Source organism: Mytilus galloprovincialis, chromosome 10, assembly GCF_965363235.1.
Source record: "Mytilus galloprovincialis chromosome 10, xbMytGall1.hap1.1, whole genome shotgun sequence".
Lineage (NCBI taxonomy): Eukaryota > Metazoa > Mollusca > Bivalvia > Mytilida > Mytilidae > Mytilus > Mytilus galloprovincialis.
Genome location: NC_134847.1, coordinates 77,508,445 through 77,528,487, shown reverse-complemented (window position 1 = coordinate 77,528,487; position 20,043 = coordinate 77,508,445). Strand labels below are relative to the sequence as shown.

At 33.7% G+C, this 20,043-nt stretch overlaps 1 long non-coding RNA gene across 2 annotated transcripts; it reads left to right on the top strand.

Moving 5' to 3' along the window:
- The first annotated feature begins 9,484 nt into the window (after positions 1-9,484).
- On the top strand, positions 9,485-15,912 carry LOC143048439 (uncharacterized). 2 transcript variants are annotated; one of them, XR_012969830.1, is made up of 3 exons: positions 9,485-9,562; positions 10,430-10,661; positions 15,422-15,912. It is a non-coding gene; the product is annotated as an uncharacterized LOC143048439 (long non-coding RNA). The 2 variants fall into 2 exon arrangements; XR_012969831.1 differs by lacking the exon at positions 9,485-9,562 and adding an exon at positions 9,612-9,631.
- Positions 15,913-20,043: the final 4,131 nt, after the last annotated feature.

The window sequence follows — 20,043 nt, the reverse complement described above, 5'->3', positions numbered from 1 at the left end:
TTTACTAACATTTTCCACTGAAACTAATGGGCCAAGTTCATTATAGATAGAGATAATTTTAAGCAGCAAGAATGTTCAGTAAAGTAAGATGTACAAACACATCACCATCACCAAAACACAATTTTGTCATGAATCCATCTGCTTCCTTTAATATTCACATAGACCAAGGTGAGCGACACAGGCTCTTTAGAGCCTCTAGTTTTGCTATGTCTTTGTCAGTTTATCTTCACGTTGTTAGTTTGAATATCCGTTTGACATCTTCGGCTTCTGTTTAAATGTTTATGCTGAATCTATGAACTTGAAACTATTGTATATTAGTGTTTCTATGTAATAGGCAAAACACTGACGTTGGAACAAAAAGTCAATTAATGGAAATATCGCCTGTAACGAGTTTTCTCACAATTTTGGTAAAAACTGCCAAGTGCTTAACATAGTAGATAGAAATGACAATTAGAGCTGTTTTAAAATTGTCAGATTTGTGACTCTGCTATGTTCAGTTTTACATAAAAGTTGTATAAAAAAAAATCTTTAATTGTTAATTTTCAATCCATTACTCACAAATCTCTTAAAATATATAACAGCTTTATTCGCATGTGAACTATAATTCATTATACATCAGAAACATGTTGCATACAAGTTTATTTAGATTAATGTTATAACAGTATTTTATTTGTTTAGTCTATTCAGGTTACTAACACCAGCGTTAATGACGACGTTAGTCTGGACGGTACTAGACCGTCTACACATAACAAGTTTAACAGTAACACCATGTTTTTAATACGACGTTAGTCTGGACGGTACTAGACCGTCTACACATAACAAATTTAACAGTAACACCGTGTTTTTAATGACGACGTTAGTCTGGACGGTACTAGACCGTCTACATATAACAAGTATAACAGTAACACCGTGTTTTTAATGACGACGTTAGTCTGGACGGTACTAGACCGTCTACACATAACAAGTATAACAGTAACACCGTGTTTTCAATGACGACGTTAGTCTGGACGGTACTAGACCGTCTACACATAACAAGTATAACAGTAACACCGTGTTTTCAATGACGACGTTAGTCTGGACGGTACTAGACCGTCTACACATAACAAGTATAACAGTAACACCGTGTTTTCAATGACGACGTTAGTCTGGACGGTACTAGACCGTCTACACATAACAAGTATAACAGTAACACCGTGTTTTTAATGACGACGTTAGTCTGGACGGTACTAAACCGTCTACACATAACAAGTATAACAGTAACACCGTGTTTTTAATACGACGTTAGTCTGGACGGTACTAGACCGTCTACACATAACAAGTATAACAGTAACACCGTGCTAGACCGTCTACACATAACAAGTATAACAGTAACACCGTGCTAGACCGTCTACACATAACAAGTATAACAGTAACACCGTGTTTTTAATACAATTACGAGATTCGTCATTCTTCGTGATGGTTTTACTTGAAAAAAGAAACGAGTCTCAATTCAGTAAAACAAACACATAAAAAGTGTACAAATGACTGATCGGGAGAGGTTTAGGTATCTGTAACACCATTTGTATTCCACCATCTTCTATATATTTAGGAAATGACTGCACCATCTCAGGAATTTGAAATTGTTTTTCGTTCGTTTTATTTGTGATAATCAAAGACTTGTCTAATAATTTGTAGCAAATGTAACAGGAGACGGTTTGACCTCAGTATTTTTCTATGTATAAAATATCTTTATTTTATTATCTGTGTGTTTTATTTGTTAAAGTCAGCTATAATGTTAACTCAGCCTCTAAAGCTATAGGTATTTCTACATTGTAATGACGAGTTCCATTTTATCGTGTGTATAAATCAACAATACCGTGAATACGTGTGTCTACTCTTCGAACCCACCTTTACCTATAAGTACGCCGACAAATCAATACTTGACATTGACCTCAATATCCCTAAGTTAACTACAAATTGAAACACCTGTAATCGGACAATTATATTAAATCAAGCGTAATTGATCTTATGGCTCGGAAATAATTAATTCCCGAAACACAAGTCTACTTGATATTTCCGACTATAAATTGTATAAAAGTCTGTTAACCTTATGTAAAGGTTCGAACCACTGGACCCTGAGTCTCCTTGGCTGCAGAGATCGAGATAAGTAAGTTTACATAATTAAATAAGGTCTCTCAAAATATCAACAGATGTAAACAATATTGCAATAACAATACAAAGTATCAAAGTCACATAAAATATTACATTGTAAAATAATGTAAAAGCTCTTATCAAAATTGTAAAACGAATATTAAGTTTCGGCTTCTAAACAAATGGAATTTTACCGTAAATACCCTAAACTATTAAACTCTATCGTAATCTCATTAAATATTAAATTCAACCTCCCAAAATATAAAAGATACTTTACTCAATTCTTACTAGAACACGCTATGGACTAAAACCGGACCAAATAAAGCAATAAAGAATCACCCTGAGAAATAAAGCATATCGGTTTTATTCAAACCAAGTTGCAGTGTCTTATTCAGACATCGGGGTATAATACACCCGTAAGCCCTTAATAATAAAGACAACGGCGGTTTTATTCAAACCAAATGTCGATTATGTCTTATACAGACCTTGGCTTTATACGATCAAGCGGTCGAATTAATAAAATATCTGCTTTATATACTAATTACAGGTAAAGAAATAACAACTTTAACCAACCGCGTACTTCGATACAAACTTGTATATAAAGGTGCACTCGAAAATATTTTATTCTAAACAACTATTGATTACTACCGAGAAGAAAAGAAAAGCTTTTAATCATTTATCTTATGTAAAACACCGAGAATCCTTACTGATTAACCAATAGAAGTCAACTACACTTTTTAGTTTACCCTGGATACGAACATGTAAGCAAAATAATAACAATGAAAATGAATTGTAAATTGAAATAAGCCATCCTACATATAATTTTTAATATATAAAAACCGATTCCGCTACACAAAAACAAAGATAAATTTTGTATCTCCTTTAATTTATAGGATAAGATGGGATGCATTATTTGTGTTGTCTAGTATATTTGTACAAACCTATATCATAAAAGAGGGTCGAAAGCAGTGGCGTAGCTAGTCATTTTTACGTGTACGCCCGAACCTCGGTAAGGGGTCTGAATGCCCAAGCGGTTCTAGGCCCAAACAAAATGCTGGAAGTTGATTAGCAAGGACAAGCCTCCGGAAGTTGTAGAGTAATAGAGAATGTCATAAAATTCCTGTCAAAACTCATCAATAACAACATTTTTTAGATTCAATATAATTTATTTTTTATGTTTAATCTATTTTTGTGTTTAAAATCTATTTAGAATGAATCTAATGATGGTCATTGGTTTAATTTCGAGTAAACGTCCAAACTAGTTACCTTAAACTATGATTAAAGGGAGCCGTGGATAACCTTCAATCATTACCGAAGCAGTATGCGTGGTCTTTCATTTAGGATTATTTTACTTTATGAAAACAAGATGGATCAATCGCAGAAAAGTGTTCTCGACTTCTTTCGTATAATGTTTTCATCTAAAATTGAACCTAGCATAGCGATGGCTTCTGCATTTGTCTGTCTGATGTAGCAACGTAACTAGATCTTACAAGTATTTGAAACACTGCAATATGTTACTAAACGGTGACCATATCGTCTGACTTAAATCGCTCAAAAACTAAAAAAGGAACGAAAAAAATGGTTTCTGAAATTAACCATGAAAAAAAAACACGTCAAGGAAGTTTAAGTGAATTCGACGAAGGTTTAACAAAGTCATTGATATGTAATTATGAAGAATCCGGGTTTTTGATTGGTTAATAGCCAGTGTATTTTTCACCAATTTACTGTTATCAAATGAATATCGTTCATTTTTAACGCCGCCGGGGTATTTGCTAAAAGGATATGCCTTTTTTACCCTCTCTGCCGTGGTATTTGCCAAAAAATACTCTATCCGACTGGACGCTTGTAACGTCACGATCATCAATGCGTTTTAGTACATTAACATTCGGTGTAATTAAACAGATATATCATGTTATTGAGGGGTATTTGCGAAAAATACCAGTCTTGAGAATGAATTTCCCTCGCCTTACGGCTCGTGAAATTTAACATTCTCTCGACTGGTATTTTTCGCAAATATCCCTCCTTAACATGATATATCTGTTCAAAATTTAACGTTAGACTGTAAATGCAAAAAAAATATATATATATAAAATACGGGAAAACTCATCATATACAATTTCGTCATTTGCTCTGGATACTCGTTTGAGCATAAACAGTTTTTGTCCAGCTACCGTAAAATTTCACAAATGTTTGACAAAGTTATTTATATCTTAAAACTAAAACAACGTAATGAACCTGCATGTACATAGTTATAACATTGGCACTGCCGACGAAATTTACGATCAAAATACATTGTAGTTCGCTTTCGCGACATAAATGTCAATGGCTCGACAAAAACTGAAAACCACATATCGAATCTTAGCTCATAATGAATTGCTTTAAAAAAATAAAGGAGAGAGAGTATAGAATTCGCGTTTAAGAATGAATTTGACAGAAATAATATGAAACTAATTTTCGTCAATTTTATTCGTAATTACAAGTCATTGAAGAAAGAATAAGAAGGTTGATGTACTGTTAACCAATTCTTTTATTTTTATTTATATGAAAATATTTTTTTTTAACAAATTCAAGTGTACGCCCGGGCGTTTTGACGTAAACGTAGCTACGCGCATGGAAAGGAACCAGAGGGACATTCAAACTAATAAGAACAAAATAAACTGACAACGCAACGCATAAAAGAAAAGACAAACAGACAAACGATAGTACACAAAACACAACAGAGAAACTAAAAACTAAGCAACAACAAAAAACTAACCAAAATCGTAGGTGCAGTGGAGTACATAATGACTTGACTATACATGTATTATATATAATAAACAAATCGTTTAAAAATTGTATGTTTTCGAATATCATAAATATAGTTGTGAAAATGAATAATCAGTCCCTTGCTTTAATGAAAATGAAAAATCTTGCTTCAATAGTGCAGAAAATGAATTATCTGTCTTCTTAGTTTACAAAAATATATAACCGATCAAAAACAAATCCTCCTGCCCCCACCCCCACCCCCCCCCACCCCCCGCAGAATATCAAATGGTCGTCCCTTATACCAATTTTCGATTTCGATTTAAGGGTAACATTTAAAGGAAATTATGACGTTTGTGGCCTCTGTAACTCCTACTTTTTTCATCGATATTCATACAAATGTATTTGGGGCCTCAAATTTCCATTGTTACTATATTCGGCGAATCTGCTACAGAGTCGTTGCGGCATGTATTATGGAACGCCATGACTGCCTTATGTTAATGATCAGCATTATATGCAGTGCTCACACCATTATATTAAGTGCTCACAACATTATATTAAGTGCTCACAACATTATATGCAGTGCTCACACCATTATATTAAGTGCTCACAACATTATATTAAGGGCTCACAACATTATATTAAGTGCTCACAACATTATATGCAGTGCTCACACCATTATATTAAGTGCTCACAACATTATATTAAGGGCTCACAACATTATATTAAGTGCTCACACCATTATATGAAGTGCTCACAACATTATACGTTTTTTGTTGTATGATGAGATTGTTGTATGATGAGATTGATGTATGATGAGATCATTCGGTAAACATCGTTTTTTAGCGGAAATTACCGAATCCATACATCAAAAATCTCATCATACAACAAGCAAACACATTTAAACAGTTATTAAAGTCATGTGATCATAAGGCAGTATACAATATTTAAAACTGATTGAAATAAGTAAGGAAAAGATGAAACTAAGAAGTGAATGATTAAAGTAGTTCTGTTCTTCGTAAGAAATACGAATGGCAAAATGTAAGTGAAATAATAAAAAGTTTATTTAATGAAATATCGAAGGGAAATTTGTATGACATATTCCTCGAGTTCATTTCATACCGAAGAACTTTAGCAAGGTGCCACTTTATAGTCCGTACTCAGTTTAAAAAAAGCTTAATTACCTTTTAAATAAAACAGTCAGCTTTCTACAACACATAAGCGTCATATTACGCTAGCTTATATATGTCATGATTGAGTGTCATGATTGAGTCATTTTTGGCATCCATTTTCAGAATTTGTCATTTCACATGAATAAGTATCTAACAGATATGGAAAATGCAGTTTAAAGCATTTCATTGTAGGTGTTTAACATAACTTTAGACAGCAACCATTTAATTTTTTTTTGGGGGGAGGGGGGGGGGGGGCTATTGATTTTTATTTTTTTCGCGACAAGTTGAAAATATTTTTTTTAATTCAATTTTAGCATTACATATATTGGCAGCTAGGGGTGAATCAACCAAATTTTTTTTCTAAGAATCAAAAACAAATTATTTTTTTCTCCAAAAACTGGAAACACACTTTTTTTCAAAAAAATCCATAAATTTTACCCTTTCAAAACCCAGTTTAACATTATTTTCATTTAAAGTTATCATCTCTTATGAAAACTGAGTTTGTGGGGATGCAAAACGTTTACTACGTTTGTTCGTCATTTTGCACGGTTAATATATATAAAAAAGTGGTATGCTTGATAATGAAACAACTTTCCACAAGAGACAAAATGACATCACAGAAATTAACAACTAAACGGCCACAGTACGGCCTTCAACAATGAGCAAAGCCCATACTGCATAGTCATGCAGCTATAGAAGGCCCCGAAATGATAAACGTAAAACATTCCTAATTTATGTACAAACAAACGATCGAAAAACTAACATGTATATAACACATTAACAAACGACAACCACTGAAATAAAGGCACCTCCTGACTTGGGACAGCCACATATACAGGATACCAACCCTCCCTCTAACCTGGGACAGTGGCGTAACAGAACAACATAAGAACGAACTATGAAAATCAGTTGTCAAAGGCTTAACTCATCAGATGGGTACAAATATAAATCCATCTACCAGAAAATAGAGTAGACGTGGGCGGCTACTTCTATATCCCAACAACAAAAAGACACTATAAGTACTGATCTGAGAGTACTCGCAATTACTGACAGCTAGATCAAAGCCACTAACAACTAATAAAAAAAACATGCATCTAAGTTTTGCATTTAGGTAAAGATTGAAACAAACTGTGAGTAAAATAGAATGATTTACTATTATTGGATAGTAACGATTGTCCATGAAAAAGGAGTCATTTTCAATGCTCTTCAACTTTGTACTTGTTTGGATGTATAAATATTTTGATATGAGCGTCACTGATGAGTCTTATGTAGACGAAACAAGCATTTGGCGTACTAAATTATAATCCTGGTACCTTTGATAACTACTTGACCTAAATTAATTCTGGTTAAGGTACATTAAGATAAAAAATATAATCAACTACAAGTCATAGAAGAATAATGTCTTTTAGATCGCACTTCTTTGATAACAATGGACCTCGAAAAAAGATTCAAATTTGTGTTTAGGTCCAGATGATAGCAACAACACAAAAAAGAGGAATGCTATTTGTTGCTGAGCACTTCTTTGATTTTATTTAAAGTCCACACAATTTATTTTGTAACGGAAGCACCAAAAAAAAGATACTCATTATTATGTCAATATATAATTGTAATATAATTATATTAATGGAGAACTTCTAGTATTGTTTTACTGTGAATTCTTCTCGTTGTTGTGATTGGCGTTCTAATTCTTCTCACATACAAGCTTGTCTATAGTCTGAGGATTTCTGTTATTTTTGCTACCAATTTTTTTCCATATCCCATGTTAGGATCAATCTAAAAGGTTGAAAATTTCATATCTGAATATTTTTTTCGTTATCTGGAAAGTTACTTTTGACGGCGGATCTTGATTGTTTCTGTGGGGCTTCTTTCTCATGGATAGGGATCACTCACGGGGAAAAAAATGGAAAATTGTCGAAACGAATTTGACTTTTATGTATACTAGCATAAAATCGAGAATGGAAATGGGGAATGTATCAAAGAGACAACAACCCGACTCCATAGAAAAAACAACGGCAGAAGGTCACCAACAGTTCTTCAATGTAACGAGAAATTCCCGAACCCGGAGTCGTCCTTCAGCTGGCCCATAAACGAATATATATTAGTTCAGTGATAATGAACGCCATACTAATTTCCAAATTGTACACAAGAAACTAAAATTAAAATAATATAAGAAAAACAAAGACCAGAGGCTCCTCACTTGGGACAGGCGCAAAAATGCGGCGTAGTCCGAATTATATTCTTAAAAGAATTTAAATTCACAAACTAGTTTTTTTGCACCAAACATTAATAACTGTTTAAATTTGTTTGCTGGGCATTACCGTAATTTACAAATTATGGATTCGGTAATTTCCGCTAAAAAACGATGTTTACCGAATGATCTCATCATACATCAATCTCATCATACAACAATCTCATCATACAACAAAAAACGTATAATGTTGTGAGCACTTCATATAATGGTGTGAGCACTTAATATAATGTTGTGAGCCCTTAATATAATGTTGTGAGCACTTAATATAATGGTGTGAGCACTGCATATAATGTTGTGAGCACTTAATATAATGTTGTGAGCCCTTAATATAATGTTGTGAGCACTTAATATAATGGTGTGAGCACTGCATATAATGCTGTGAGCACTTAATATAATGTTGTGAGCCCTTAATATAATGTTGTGAGCACTTAATATAATGGTGTGAGCACTGCATATAATGTTGTGAGCACTTAATATAATGTTGTGAGCACTTAATATAATGGTGTGAGCACTGCATATAATGCTGATCATTAACATAAGGCAGTCATGGCGTTCCATACATATACTGAACGTTTTACGTAGGGAACCAACCTTCACACATTCAAACAGCCAGACAGTTCAAATATACTGCAGCATTTGCAAAATTATCAGAGCATATGCATGATATGTAAAACCTCGCAAGAAATAATGTCAAGTTTTTTGTCGTTCAAGTGCTGAAATGCATTAAATATTTCAAATACAAAAGAAGGGTTTATGTAAAGTGCATGTTGTGCATACCGCTAGTTAAAATAATTTCTTCAAAATTCAATTTGACTTATTGAAACAGAAGATTTTTCAAACATATAGAAGACCCCCCTCCTAGAATATTCAAAGATTTTTAAATCTAGCTACGAACATCCCTTATATTATATTATTACTTCCTGCAAACTTTTAAAAAAAAAAGCACATTTATACCTTAAAGTTAAGGCATGGGGGTAAAAATGTTACGGAGACGAGTCCCTGTGTAGAAACTTCCCGGAACATAATCGTGCACGGATCATTATAGTAGGAAATCTATCAGTTTTCTTAACATAATAAACAAATTAATCTTTTTTTAAAAGTCCCAGATGAAACGGGTACAAGTTTATTTATAACAGAAACAAATAGGTCATTATAAAAATTGGAACTTTTACGGTCTAAAAATAGATATAAAGAATTTTCAAATGATTACGAAATCACCCTCCATAGAAACAAAGCAGTTAAGCTTGGAATGATAACATAGCTAAAGGTATGTAGTCTTTGTAGAGAGAAACACATCTATAAATTAACACGAAAAGGCTCTGCGTCGAACAAAGAAGTGAGCGGAAAATGACTGACAGGGTTTATATATCTTTTTCTTTTTAGCTGGTTATTTTGTGATGCATTGCATATCATGTAAATAGTTTTAAATGTTTCAGACCGTAGAATAAAATGGTCAATATGAAACCGACAATAGATTCGTGTTAAAGATGGTTTGAACAGCCAAAAAGACAACAATGATAGTTCAGATCATGATTTTGTTTTATTGAACTTTCGATTTCAATATATGTGATATGCTTATATCTGTTGTAGCGGGTAATAAGTATAAAGTATAAAGCTGCAGGTTTGAATTCGGATGTGGTCAATCCCTTAAAAAATGTTAACTAAATAATATATATATATGTATACGTCTGTGTGTAATTTGGGTGTCCCATTTCACCTTAAATGCATGATAAAAAAATGTCTGCTATGATTGAACTTTCGATGTCAATATATATGATATGCTTATATCTGTTGTAGCTAATAAGTATAAAGTATAAAGCTGCAGGTTTGAGTTCGGATCTGGTCAATCCCTAAAAAAATGTTAAGTAGATATATACGTCTGGGTGAAATTTGGGTGTCCCATTTCACATCAAATGCATGATAAAAAAAATGTCTACTATGATTGAACGTTGAAGATGCCGATGATATAACCATGATAACATGATTAGTTTTTTGTTTACAAACATTGATTTTTCTTCCTTTAAAGACCTGCTGAAAAATACTAATTAAATATTTGTTTTAAAAGAAAGTGGATATATTTAATGTTAATTTCTACATAATATTTAAAAACAAAAAACATCCATTGAACTTTAAGGTGAGTGGAAATGGTAGTGCGGTTTTACGAATGGGATCCTTTAGGGTCAGCGCTTGGGCACGCCTCACTTACATTACCAAACGGTACCCACATTAGCTGGTGGCCATGTGATGAAGATCGATCGACTCTGACAACATGGTTGGAACTGAGTGGATGTAAAAGTGTTGCTAAGACAGTTGGCTTTTCGCCATTTAAGATATCTACAGTTTTACTGTCTATCCCTACTTCTGTGGTATGTATACTATTAAACACAGTTGACTCAGCTAACATCCATTGGTCATTAATTATATAAGCATTTCGTTGAGAATCAACTTTAGTTCTGTAATGTTTATTGGTCGTTATGGTTATAAATCAAGTAGAATCTTAGTGTAACAATGTATGGTTTACGCCCGAGAAAGAGTTACACAGATTTAGACGTTTGGCGGGGAAATTAGTGGCCGGGTCGAAAGTTATAGGGGTGATCATAAGAGACTCTCTATGTTCCATAAGGGTAACATATTGAGAACACCCCTTTCAAGGAAATAGTAGTATCGACCAAGAGTATATAAGAGAGTGAGAAACGGCACTAGAGGCTGTCGGTTGTCTGTCGATGAGCGTACGTTGGTTATATTAAGCGCTAGTAAGAGCCTTAATATTCAAAGGACAATTTGTACCGGGTACAAAGTAAACGTACAAGTTGAACGGATTGACAAGGCGGACTGTCCCACTCGGTGGACAGGCTGTACCAGCCCGCACTGTCTGGTAGTGACAGGTTGTCCCACTCGGAGGACAAGTTGTTCCAGCCCGCACTGTCTGGTAGTGACAGGTTGTCCCACTCGGAGGACAAGTTGTACCAGACCGCTCTGTCTTGTATTGACAGACTGTCCCATTCGGAGGACAAGCTGTACCAGCTATACTGTCTCTAAGTGACACATCGTCCCATCTTGAGGACAGGCTGGTTTATTGTATTATATTTTTATATATATATATATGATTGTCCGTTGTTACGTTATTTCGACAAAGAGTCCGTGTGTATATTTTAGTTCAATGTGCATAATTTAGATAGTTGTAGTTTTTAGCATTACCGTATTGTTTGTGGACAACTTGGATCCAAGTATTTACTGGAACGGACGTTTGAGATATAAACGCCTGGTTACACGTTACAGTTCTTTTTATGCCCCACCTTCGATAGTAGAGGGGCATTATGTTTTCTGGTCTGTGAGTCCTTCCGTCTGTACGTTCGTCTGTCTGTCCGTCCGTTCGTTCGTTCGTTCGCCTGTCCGACCGTTCGTCCCACTTCAGGTTAAAGTTTTTGGTCATGGTAGTTTTTGATGAAGCTGAAGTCCAATCAACTTGAAACTTAGTACACATGTTCCTTATATGATATGAGCTTTCTTGTTTTTAAACCAAATTAGACTTTTGACCCCATTTTCATGGTCCACTGAACATAGAAGTTAAAAGTGTGAGTTTCAGGTTAAAGTTTTTGGTCAAGGTAGTTTTTGATGAAGCTGAAGTCCAATCAACTTGAAACTTAGTACACATGTTCCTTATAATATGATCTTTCTTATTTTTAAACCAAATTAGATTTTTGACCCCATTTTCATGGTCCACTGAACATAGAAATTAAAAGTTGGAGTTTCAGGTTAAAGTTTTTGGTCAAGGTAGTTTTTGATGAAGCTGAAGTCCAATCAACTTGAAACTTAGTACACATGTTCCTTATAATATGATCTTTCTTATTTTTAAACCAAATTAGATTTTTGACCCCATTTTCATGGTCCACTGAACATAGAAATTAAAAGTTGGAGTTTCAGGTTAAAGTTTTTGGTCAAGGTAGTTTTTGATGAAGTTAAAGTCCAATCAACTTTAAACCTAGTACACATGTTACCTATTGGTTGATCTTTTTACTTTTAAGGCCAAATTAGATTTTTTACCCAATTTCACGGTCCATTGAATATGAAAAATGATAATGAGAGTGGGCCATCCGTGTACTTTGGACACATTCTTGTTTTCTACTTAAATAAATGCGTAAAAAGACAATTTATGTAAATGTGTGATTCGAATATCTTTGTCTTATGATTAAAGTTGATCGTAAGCACCGTGTATCATCGTACAGCGGATATAGGTACTAACCAAGCGGGCATGATCGATTTTGACCTTACAAGGTAACGAAGATCTTTGTTTTGCTTTATCAATATTCAATGTACATTTCTCAACATTTGAAATTCCTGCTCCCAAATAATTTTTGCATCAATTTTTTCCTATTCATAAAACAACTTTGATATTCAAATAAGAACAATTAACTTGTTGATGCGCAAATAGTTGTGAAAGTCAACACCCACTTTCAATTTCGATACAGTTGTTGAGACATTTACATCTTTTATCTGAAAGAAACCTAATACAGGGCAACAGTAATAGTTACCAATCATAAACCAACCTGTGATTACTCATTCCTTGAAACTGTTTGGGTAATAAACGAGTATATAAATAAAGTTTTTGTGTACGGTGTACAACAACTTAACTATGCACCGTACATAAGAATTTATGTGGTCAGCTAAACACCGTACACAACGCTTCTTTAGGGATAAAATATCGAATAATAACATATGTATGAAAGATTTCAATGTCAATTATTGAAACAGCTATACCTATTTCATATATTGGTAAGTCATGAATAAAAGCAACAGTAGTATACCGCTGTTCGAAACTCATAAATTGATAGAGAAAATCAAAGTACTGAAGTACTGACCATCGGATGACCACAAGTTCTTGTGGATGGTCAAAAGCACTTGTCTCAGAAAAAAATCACATACCTCTTTACCTGAAACTGAGGTTAATGTACAGAGATATATTTTTTTCTGAGTCAAGTTCGTACGTGGATGATGAAAATGACCGGAAATTCAACTTCACCGTAATAACTATACACTGATTAAAATAACAGTTACATCTATATGATTTTCATCCATTTGTATAGCATTCTATTCTACTATTCTAAAAATAGTGCAATGCAAGTGCATGGTGGACACTTTTCTGTAAAAAAATAATCTAAAAGATTGAATACGAGTAGGCATTCATATTTTCCCGCAAAAACAGTTACAGAGTTACCGGTCCTTGCCGAAATTGTCGCGAAACGTTCTTTAGCAATTTTCCCAGCTTTCTAATTATTTTACCTTAAGTTTACCTTCAAGGAAACCAGGTATATCCTGAATTGTACAGGTATCACCTTTCTACATGCCAATTTTCAACCAATGTTTAAAGCCTTATAAGAAATTTCTGATCTTGAAAACACAGGTACTACCAAAATAGCCTGGCATCCCGGCCCAATCTAGCTGTGCGTCCAAAAAGTTTCATTTCTGCAAATTTGTTGGTTAGTTTAAGTAAACAAGGACATCAAAAGCACTATTTTATGTCAGAGTAGGACTACTTTTAAAAACGTTCTAAATTGGAGGGAGTAATTGGTGGTCTGACACCTTAACACAATTTTTCGGTACGTGTGCATTGATATTATCAATGATTTTTTTACTTATATAAATATATTGCGGTTTTTATCCAACGCAATCATAGGTTTGAAGAACGTAGTTTTCAATTTAGACATGTTTATAATATACATATATATCTAACTACAACACATTTTTATATTAATAATTTATGTTGTAAACAAAAATATTTTTATCAGTATTCATTGAAGAGACGTATTTATATCAAACGATAAGGAATGTTATTTTGCACTCTTATGTGCGCGTATTTATCATGTTTATAGATCGGTTACAAACCAAAAACTAATTTACATAATGGAAATCTAGGCGATAGCAATACATCGGAATGACCTCAAGGTCATCGCGATGTAAAAACAAATCCGGGTTACAAACTTTGAAGAATTCAATATACTTGCGATTCACTTTAGTCGTAATATTTTTTTGTAAAACTGATCTATAACTTTAATAAATCTAATTAAATCGTTCAATAGGTCTACTGAACAGATATATCATGTTAAGGAGGGGTATTTGCGAAAAATACCAGTCGAGAGAATGTTAAATTTCACGAGCCGTAAGGCGAGGGAAATTCATTCTCAAGACTGGTATTTTTCGCAAATACCCCTCAATAACATGATATATCTGTTTAATTACACCGAATGTTAATGTACTAAAACGCATTGATGATCGTGACGTTACAAGCGTCCAGTCGGATAGAGTATTTTTTGGCAAATACCACGGCAGAGAGGGTAAAAAAGGCATATCCTTTTAGCAAATACCCCGGCGGCGTTAAAAATGAACGATATTCATTTGATAACAGTAAATTGGTGAAAAATACACTGGCTATTAACCAATCAAAAACCCGGATTCTTACATAAGGTGTAATTATGAAAAATATTTGCCCATTGATACAACGTTATATTATGAACGTTATGGAATTTTTAAACCACATACTGAATAGAAATCCAGAAAAAACAACTTTAACCAGTTTCGATCTCAAAAGTTCGTATACAATTATTCCCCATGTTTTAGGCCTAACCGATACTGGTTTCGTAGACGAAACGCGCGTTTGCCGCAAATACGAAATTTTAATCCTGGTATCTATGATGAGTTTATTGATTATAAGAAACGGAAAGAGATAGATAGTAGATTTGAAATGGTTTCATCATCGAAGTTAATGGTACAGACATGATAACCAAGGTCGCCCCTAGTTTTGTGATTGGATTTGTAGAACAAAGGTATGAACAAGTAGCGAAAATGTTCGATCAAGACTACCGAAACTACGAAATAACTAACTGGAAACGATACCTCCACAATTTCATTATATTTTGGAGCGAATGAAAATAAGTTTTTTTTTTTCAAAAAGAGACCTACTGAATACCTCAACAACGTTACAAATAAGAACGGTTAAGTCATTATAATTGCCTATACAGATGGATGGAAGAGCTAGACGCTAGACAATCTCTCTCTCTCTCTTTGGTAAATACAATGTATATAAATCTGACTGCACGTGCAAAATTGTATATATATATTACTCTTTCAGATGTATCCACTCAAACCCCACTGTATGCCATCATACCATGATGACGTCGTGTTAGAAGGAAGGGAAGCTGACCGCAAGGTCAAACTAAGAAATTGTATATTGGATCAAGATAAAGTTGTCGCGTGGTGGCATCATGCCAAGACAACCGAAAAGTATTCATTAATAACAAATAATTGCGCCACCATGGTAATCAAAGCTTTGGAAGCTGGAAGGACGAACGAATTTGAAAAACTTCCACGTGACTTCTGGGACATCATGATGTGGACTCCATATCGTGCATTTGAATATTGTCAAAAACTATCGAATTTACGGTTAGAGGTCACGCAGTGATTAGAATGACAGGGAAATGACTGTAAAATGTATACTTTGTATTAAGTTTTTTGTGTTAAGTTTGTTTAATGACTGTTGTACACATAAAATTTGTTTTAGCATTCACGTCATTCACCCGTACAATATGGGTGCAAATATTTAAATAAATAAGTATTATTTAAGCCAGGTTAAATTGATTTTGTCTATTTACCAGATTGTAGCCTGCTTGTATAAGATAGGTTAGGTATTGATGATTAACAAATTAAACAAAAAGAATCATTCACTCAATCATCAAAATACACCACTTTAGGGACGAAAGATACCAGAGGGACAGTCAAACTCATAGATTGAAAATAAACTGACAACCCCATGCAAAAAATAAAAAGACAAACAGACAAATAATAATACACAAGACACAACAAAGAAAACTAAAGACTATAAAGCAAGACGAACCCCACCAAAAACTGGGGTGATCTCAGGTTCTCTGGAAGGGTAAGCAGATCCTGCTCCACATGTGGCACCCGTCAATGGCTGAACAATGAATTCAAAAACAGCTACGAAGAATGAAAACTTTCTGTCAAAAATGAAGGAAACGTAATTGAGGTATAATAGGAATATACAGTTTAATAATAAAAAAATATGTGGACAAGAGTACACACGATGAAATTTCTCGCCTCTTTTTACTAACCATTGATTTTATGTTGATGGTCCTATATAGAAAGCTTTACTACAACTTTCACATAACCTCTATATATAGTCCAAAGTTAGATAAGCCAAACTAGAATTACATGTACAACTTACAATAATTGCATACACTAAATTTGCTTTAAATATCAGAATAGTCGACAAATTGCACATAGTATCGATATCTAAGAAACTAGCTTAACCAGTAAAACTTAACATCAATCAATGAACGATTGAAATAAAGTCAAGATCAGATGAACCCTTACAGTTATGTACATGTACACCTTACAATCATTTAATGCTGTAAACAGTTGACCTATTGTATAACCAGGGAAAAGTTCAGATTTTCCATTAACCATGAAAATAGAGTCATGGTCAAATGATTATTTCCAGACAGACAATTATATCTTACAATTATGTTATGCACTAAATATAGTTGGCATATACCAAATAGTTATATAAAGAGATATTAAGATTTAAAAGTAGTCAATGAACCATGAAAATGAGGCCAAGGACGATAGACATGTGACAGACCGAAACTTAAAATTTATACTAGTAATCGAAATGGGGAATATGTCAAACAGATAAAAACCCACCCAAAGAGCAGACAACAGCCAATGGGTTTTAAACGCAGTGACAAATCCCGCACCCGGAGGTGGTCCTCAGCTGAACCCTAAATAAACTTTTGTACATCACACTAAACTCCAAAACATATAAATGATTTTTTTTTAAATGGGGAATGTGTCCATGGGACACAAATGAGGACCCTTCTTGTCCATATCATATAGTTATAAACAGACATAACTGAAGAACAGTTTAAAAAGACCACTACCAAAATTTGGGCTTGTTCTGAGGTTTGTGGTAATAAGCCTAGTCACAGTGTAGATACTATTCTGTACGCTATCCGGAAGTCGCGATTTTCGAAGCGATGATTTCCAACTGGCTAACAGGACGGTTTTGCCTACGGTAACTTTTCTCATCATTTGTTTACTCCTATATCTACAAAGTGCTTTGAACATCTTCAATGTATATATAGCATCATAAATATGAGTAACTGTAACAAAAACATGCATTAGAATATAAAATATACGTGTGCATCACATCAACTTGGTAGAAAAAAGTGAAATCGATGGACAATTTTGCTCTCGTAGTACAAAGCAAATAATCTTTTATTGCAAATATTTGCATCAGTTTACAGTTAAATATATACTGTTTCAATATTCTTTTCGTATTTAAGTAGAATATTCGTATTTCCGATAAAAAAATATGTTTTCCTTGAGGATCCCAAAATAAATTACTGTACGATCAGTCTAGAACTGACTATTCTAGAAGCGATTTCAGATTTTTTGACTGTATGACCAGTCGTGATTTTGAAGAAAAAACAGCAGCAATTTGAAGGTATATACGTGTATATGTGATATTATGAACTATCCAGGGAACTATAACGTGTAATTACTTTTGGTAATAGTGTATCGTTACAGTTATCTGTTTAAGCTGTTACATTTTTAAAGATTATTTACACCGTCCGCCGTTGACCAATTGATGATAACATAAATCAAGCTTATTTTTTAAAATAACAAAAAATGGATAGAGACAGCTTTTCATGTGATATAATTTTGGTAAGTTTACAGAAATAGAAGGTCCATAATGCATTAATCGAGTGAAAATGGAGCAATTTCAGAAAACTTCAATGATTGGTTTAGGAGGTGTTGGAAATACCTGATGGGTGCCCCCATATAATGTAATGTTCAATTCCGTATCTTATATAAAGTAACCCAATAATTTTTTTTTACTAAAATTCGAAATAGACGGTACACAATACAGTCATTATCATTCATGATAAGGAATCCAAATAAGATTAATTAATAGTTATATCAGTGACGGATTCAAAAAAAGGGGATCCGGCAGTTTGAAACCCTTTTTTAACTATCAATTCATTTGTATGGGAACATATATTTGGAATCCCCTTTTCTCCTGGATTGGACCCCTCTCCATTTAAAAATGGCCGGAACCCCCAATGTATAATAAGTGGTTTATGAGGAGATGCGCTTACAAAACCGGCGAAACATATTGTACCGGTCCAACGGACGAACGGAAAGACGGACTTCTTTATCACTATACCCCTCCCCCGCTTGACAAAGTGATGTTCAATTGAGTGTCAAAGAGACAGTTTTCTTGTTTTAATTGTTTTACATTGTCTTATCGGGGCCTTTTATAGCTCACTAAGCGGTATGGGCTTTGCTCATTGTTGAAGGCCATACGGTGACCTATAATTGTTAATGTTTGTGTCATTTTGGTCTTTTGTGGATAGTGGTCTCATTGGCAATCATACCACATCTTCTTTTTTTATATAGCTCTACATCTTAAACAAAGTGAAGGAACTGTGATCAATTATAGGCTACAGTTTGGCCTCGAATGTGTGTAAATACATGCATTTTTATATAACAACTAAATCTGTGTGTTTGTACAATTTTAAGTACTGTAAATTCAGAAATTATTGCGTCCATTTATTATTGCGATTTTGTTATTTTAGACTTAAATGCGATTTTAATTTTTACGATTTTACGAAAAATCCTGTTAATTTCATACAAAGTTTTCAAAATGCGAGTTTAGATTATTGCGTTTACAACTCAGTCGCATTTTTCGCAATAATAAAAACCTCGCAATAATTTCTGAATTTACAGTATAACGGAGGACATTTCTGAAACTTATATACTAGTATACATCAAACCTTCCTCTTATTTTAGCAACATTTAAACATCCTTATACTTAATGTAGTAAGTCGAGTATACCCTATCAAGCTAAAACATGTTTCATAAGTTTTCAGGATGTGAATGTATTGAAATATATTTGTGTTATTTAGAAAAATGACACCTTCTAATGTATTGTAAATAACTTTGAAATCACCACTAGAATACAGTGACAAAGACTGATCATACAGTTTTAAAATAAACAAGCGAGACTGATCGTACAGTGAGAAATTCAAACAAGTGTAATTTTCTTATTTCTGGCTTCAAAGATCTGGTTGAAACTTTTACCACCACTTGAAATATACTTCATTGAGTTAATTAAGTCTGGTTTTTACGTTAATTTGTACACTAAGAGGGTAAAAAGATTGTTTTTAGGTTCGCCGACTAATTTTTCTTAGTGATGCACTTGAAAATCTCTTGATTAAGGCAAAGACACGAATATTGTATGTGCGGAATTTAATTCTAAACCATTTGAGAATATCGATGTCGGCTGCATTAATCATTAAGCAATGTACAGATGATCAACTTACCGTTTAATTCAGTATACCCATCAAATTTAAAATGTGATCCAAAAAGTTCTCGCTTCGAAAATCGCGACTTCCGGATAGCGTACAGAATAGTATCTACACTGTGCTAGTGTATAAGTTCCATAACGTTTAGTAAAGGCAAACTCAAGTTAGAACAGAAACAAAAATTTCAGCAATTAATCCATTTGTAAATTGACATAACTCTAGAAGGTTTGAGTGATGCAATCAAAATTCGAACCTGATCTGTGTTTTGGTAAAAATCATTGTGTATAAGTTTTTTAACATTTCATAAAGGTAAACTTAGTTAAAGAACGGAAATGAATAATAAACCAGCAAATTGACAATTCTGGTC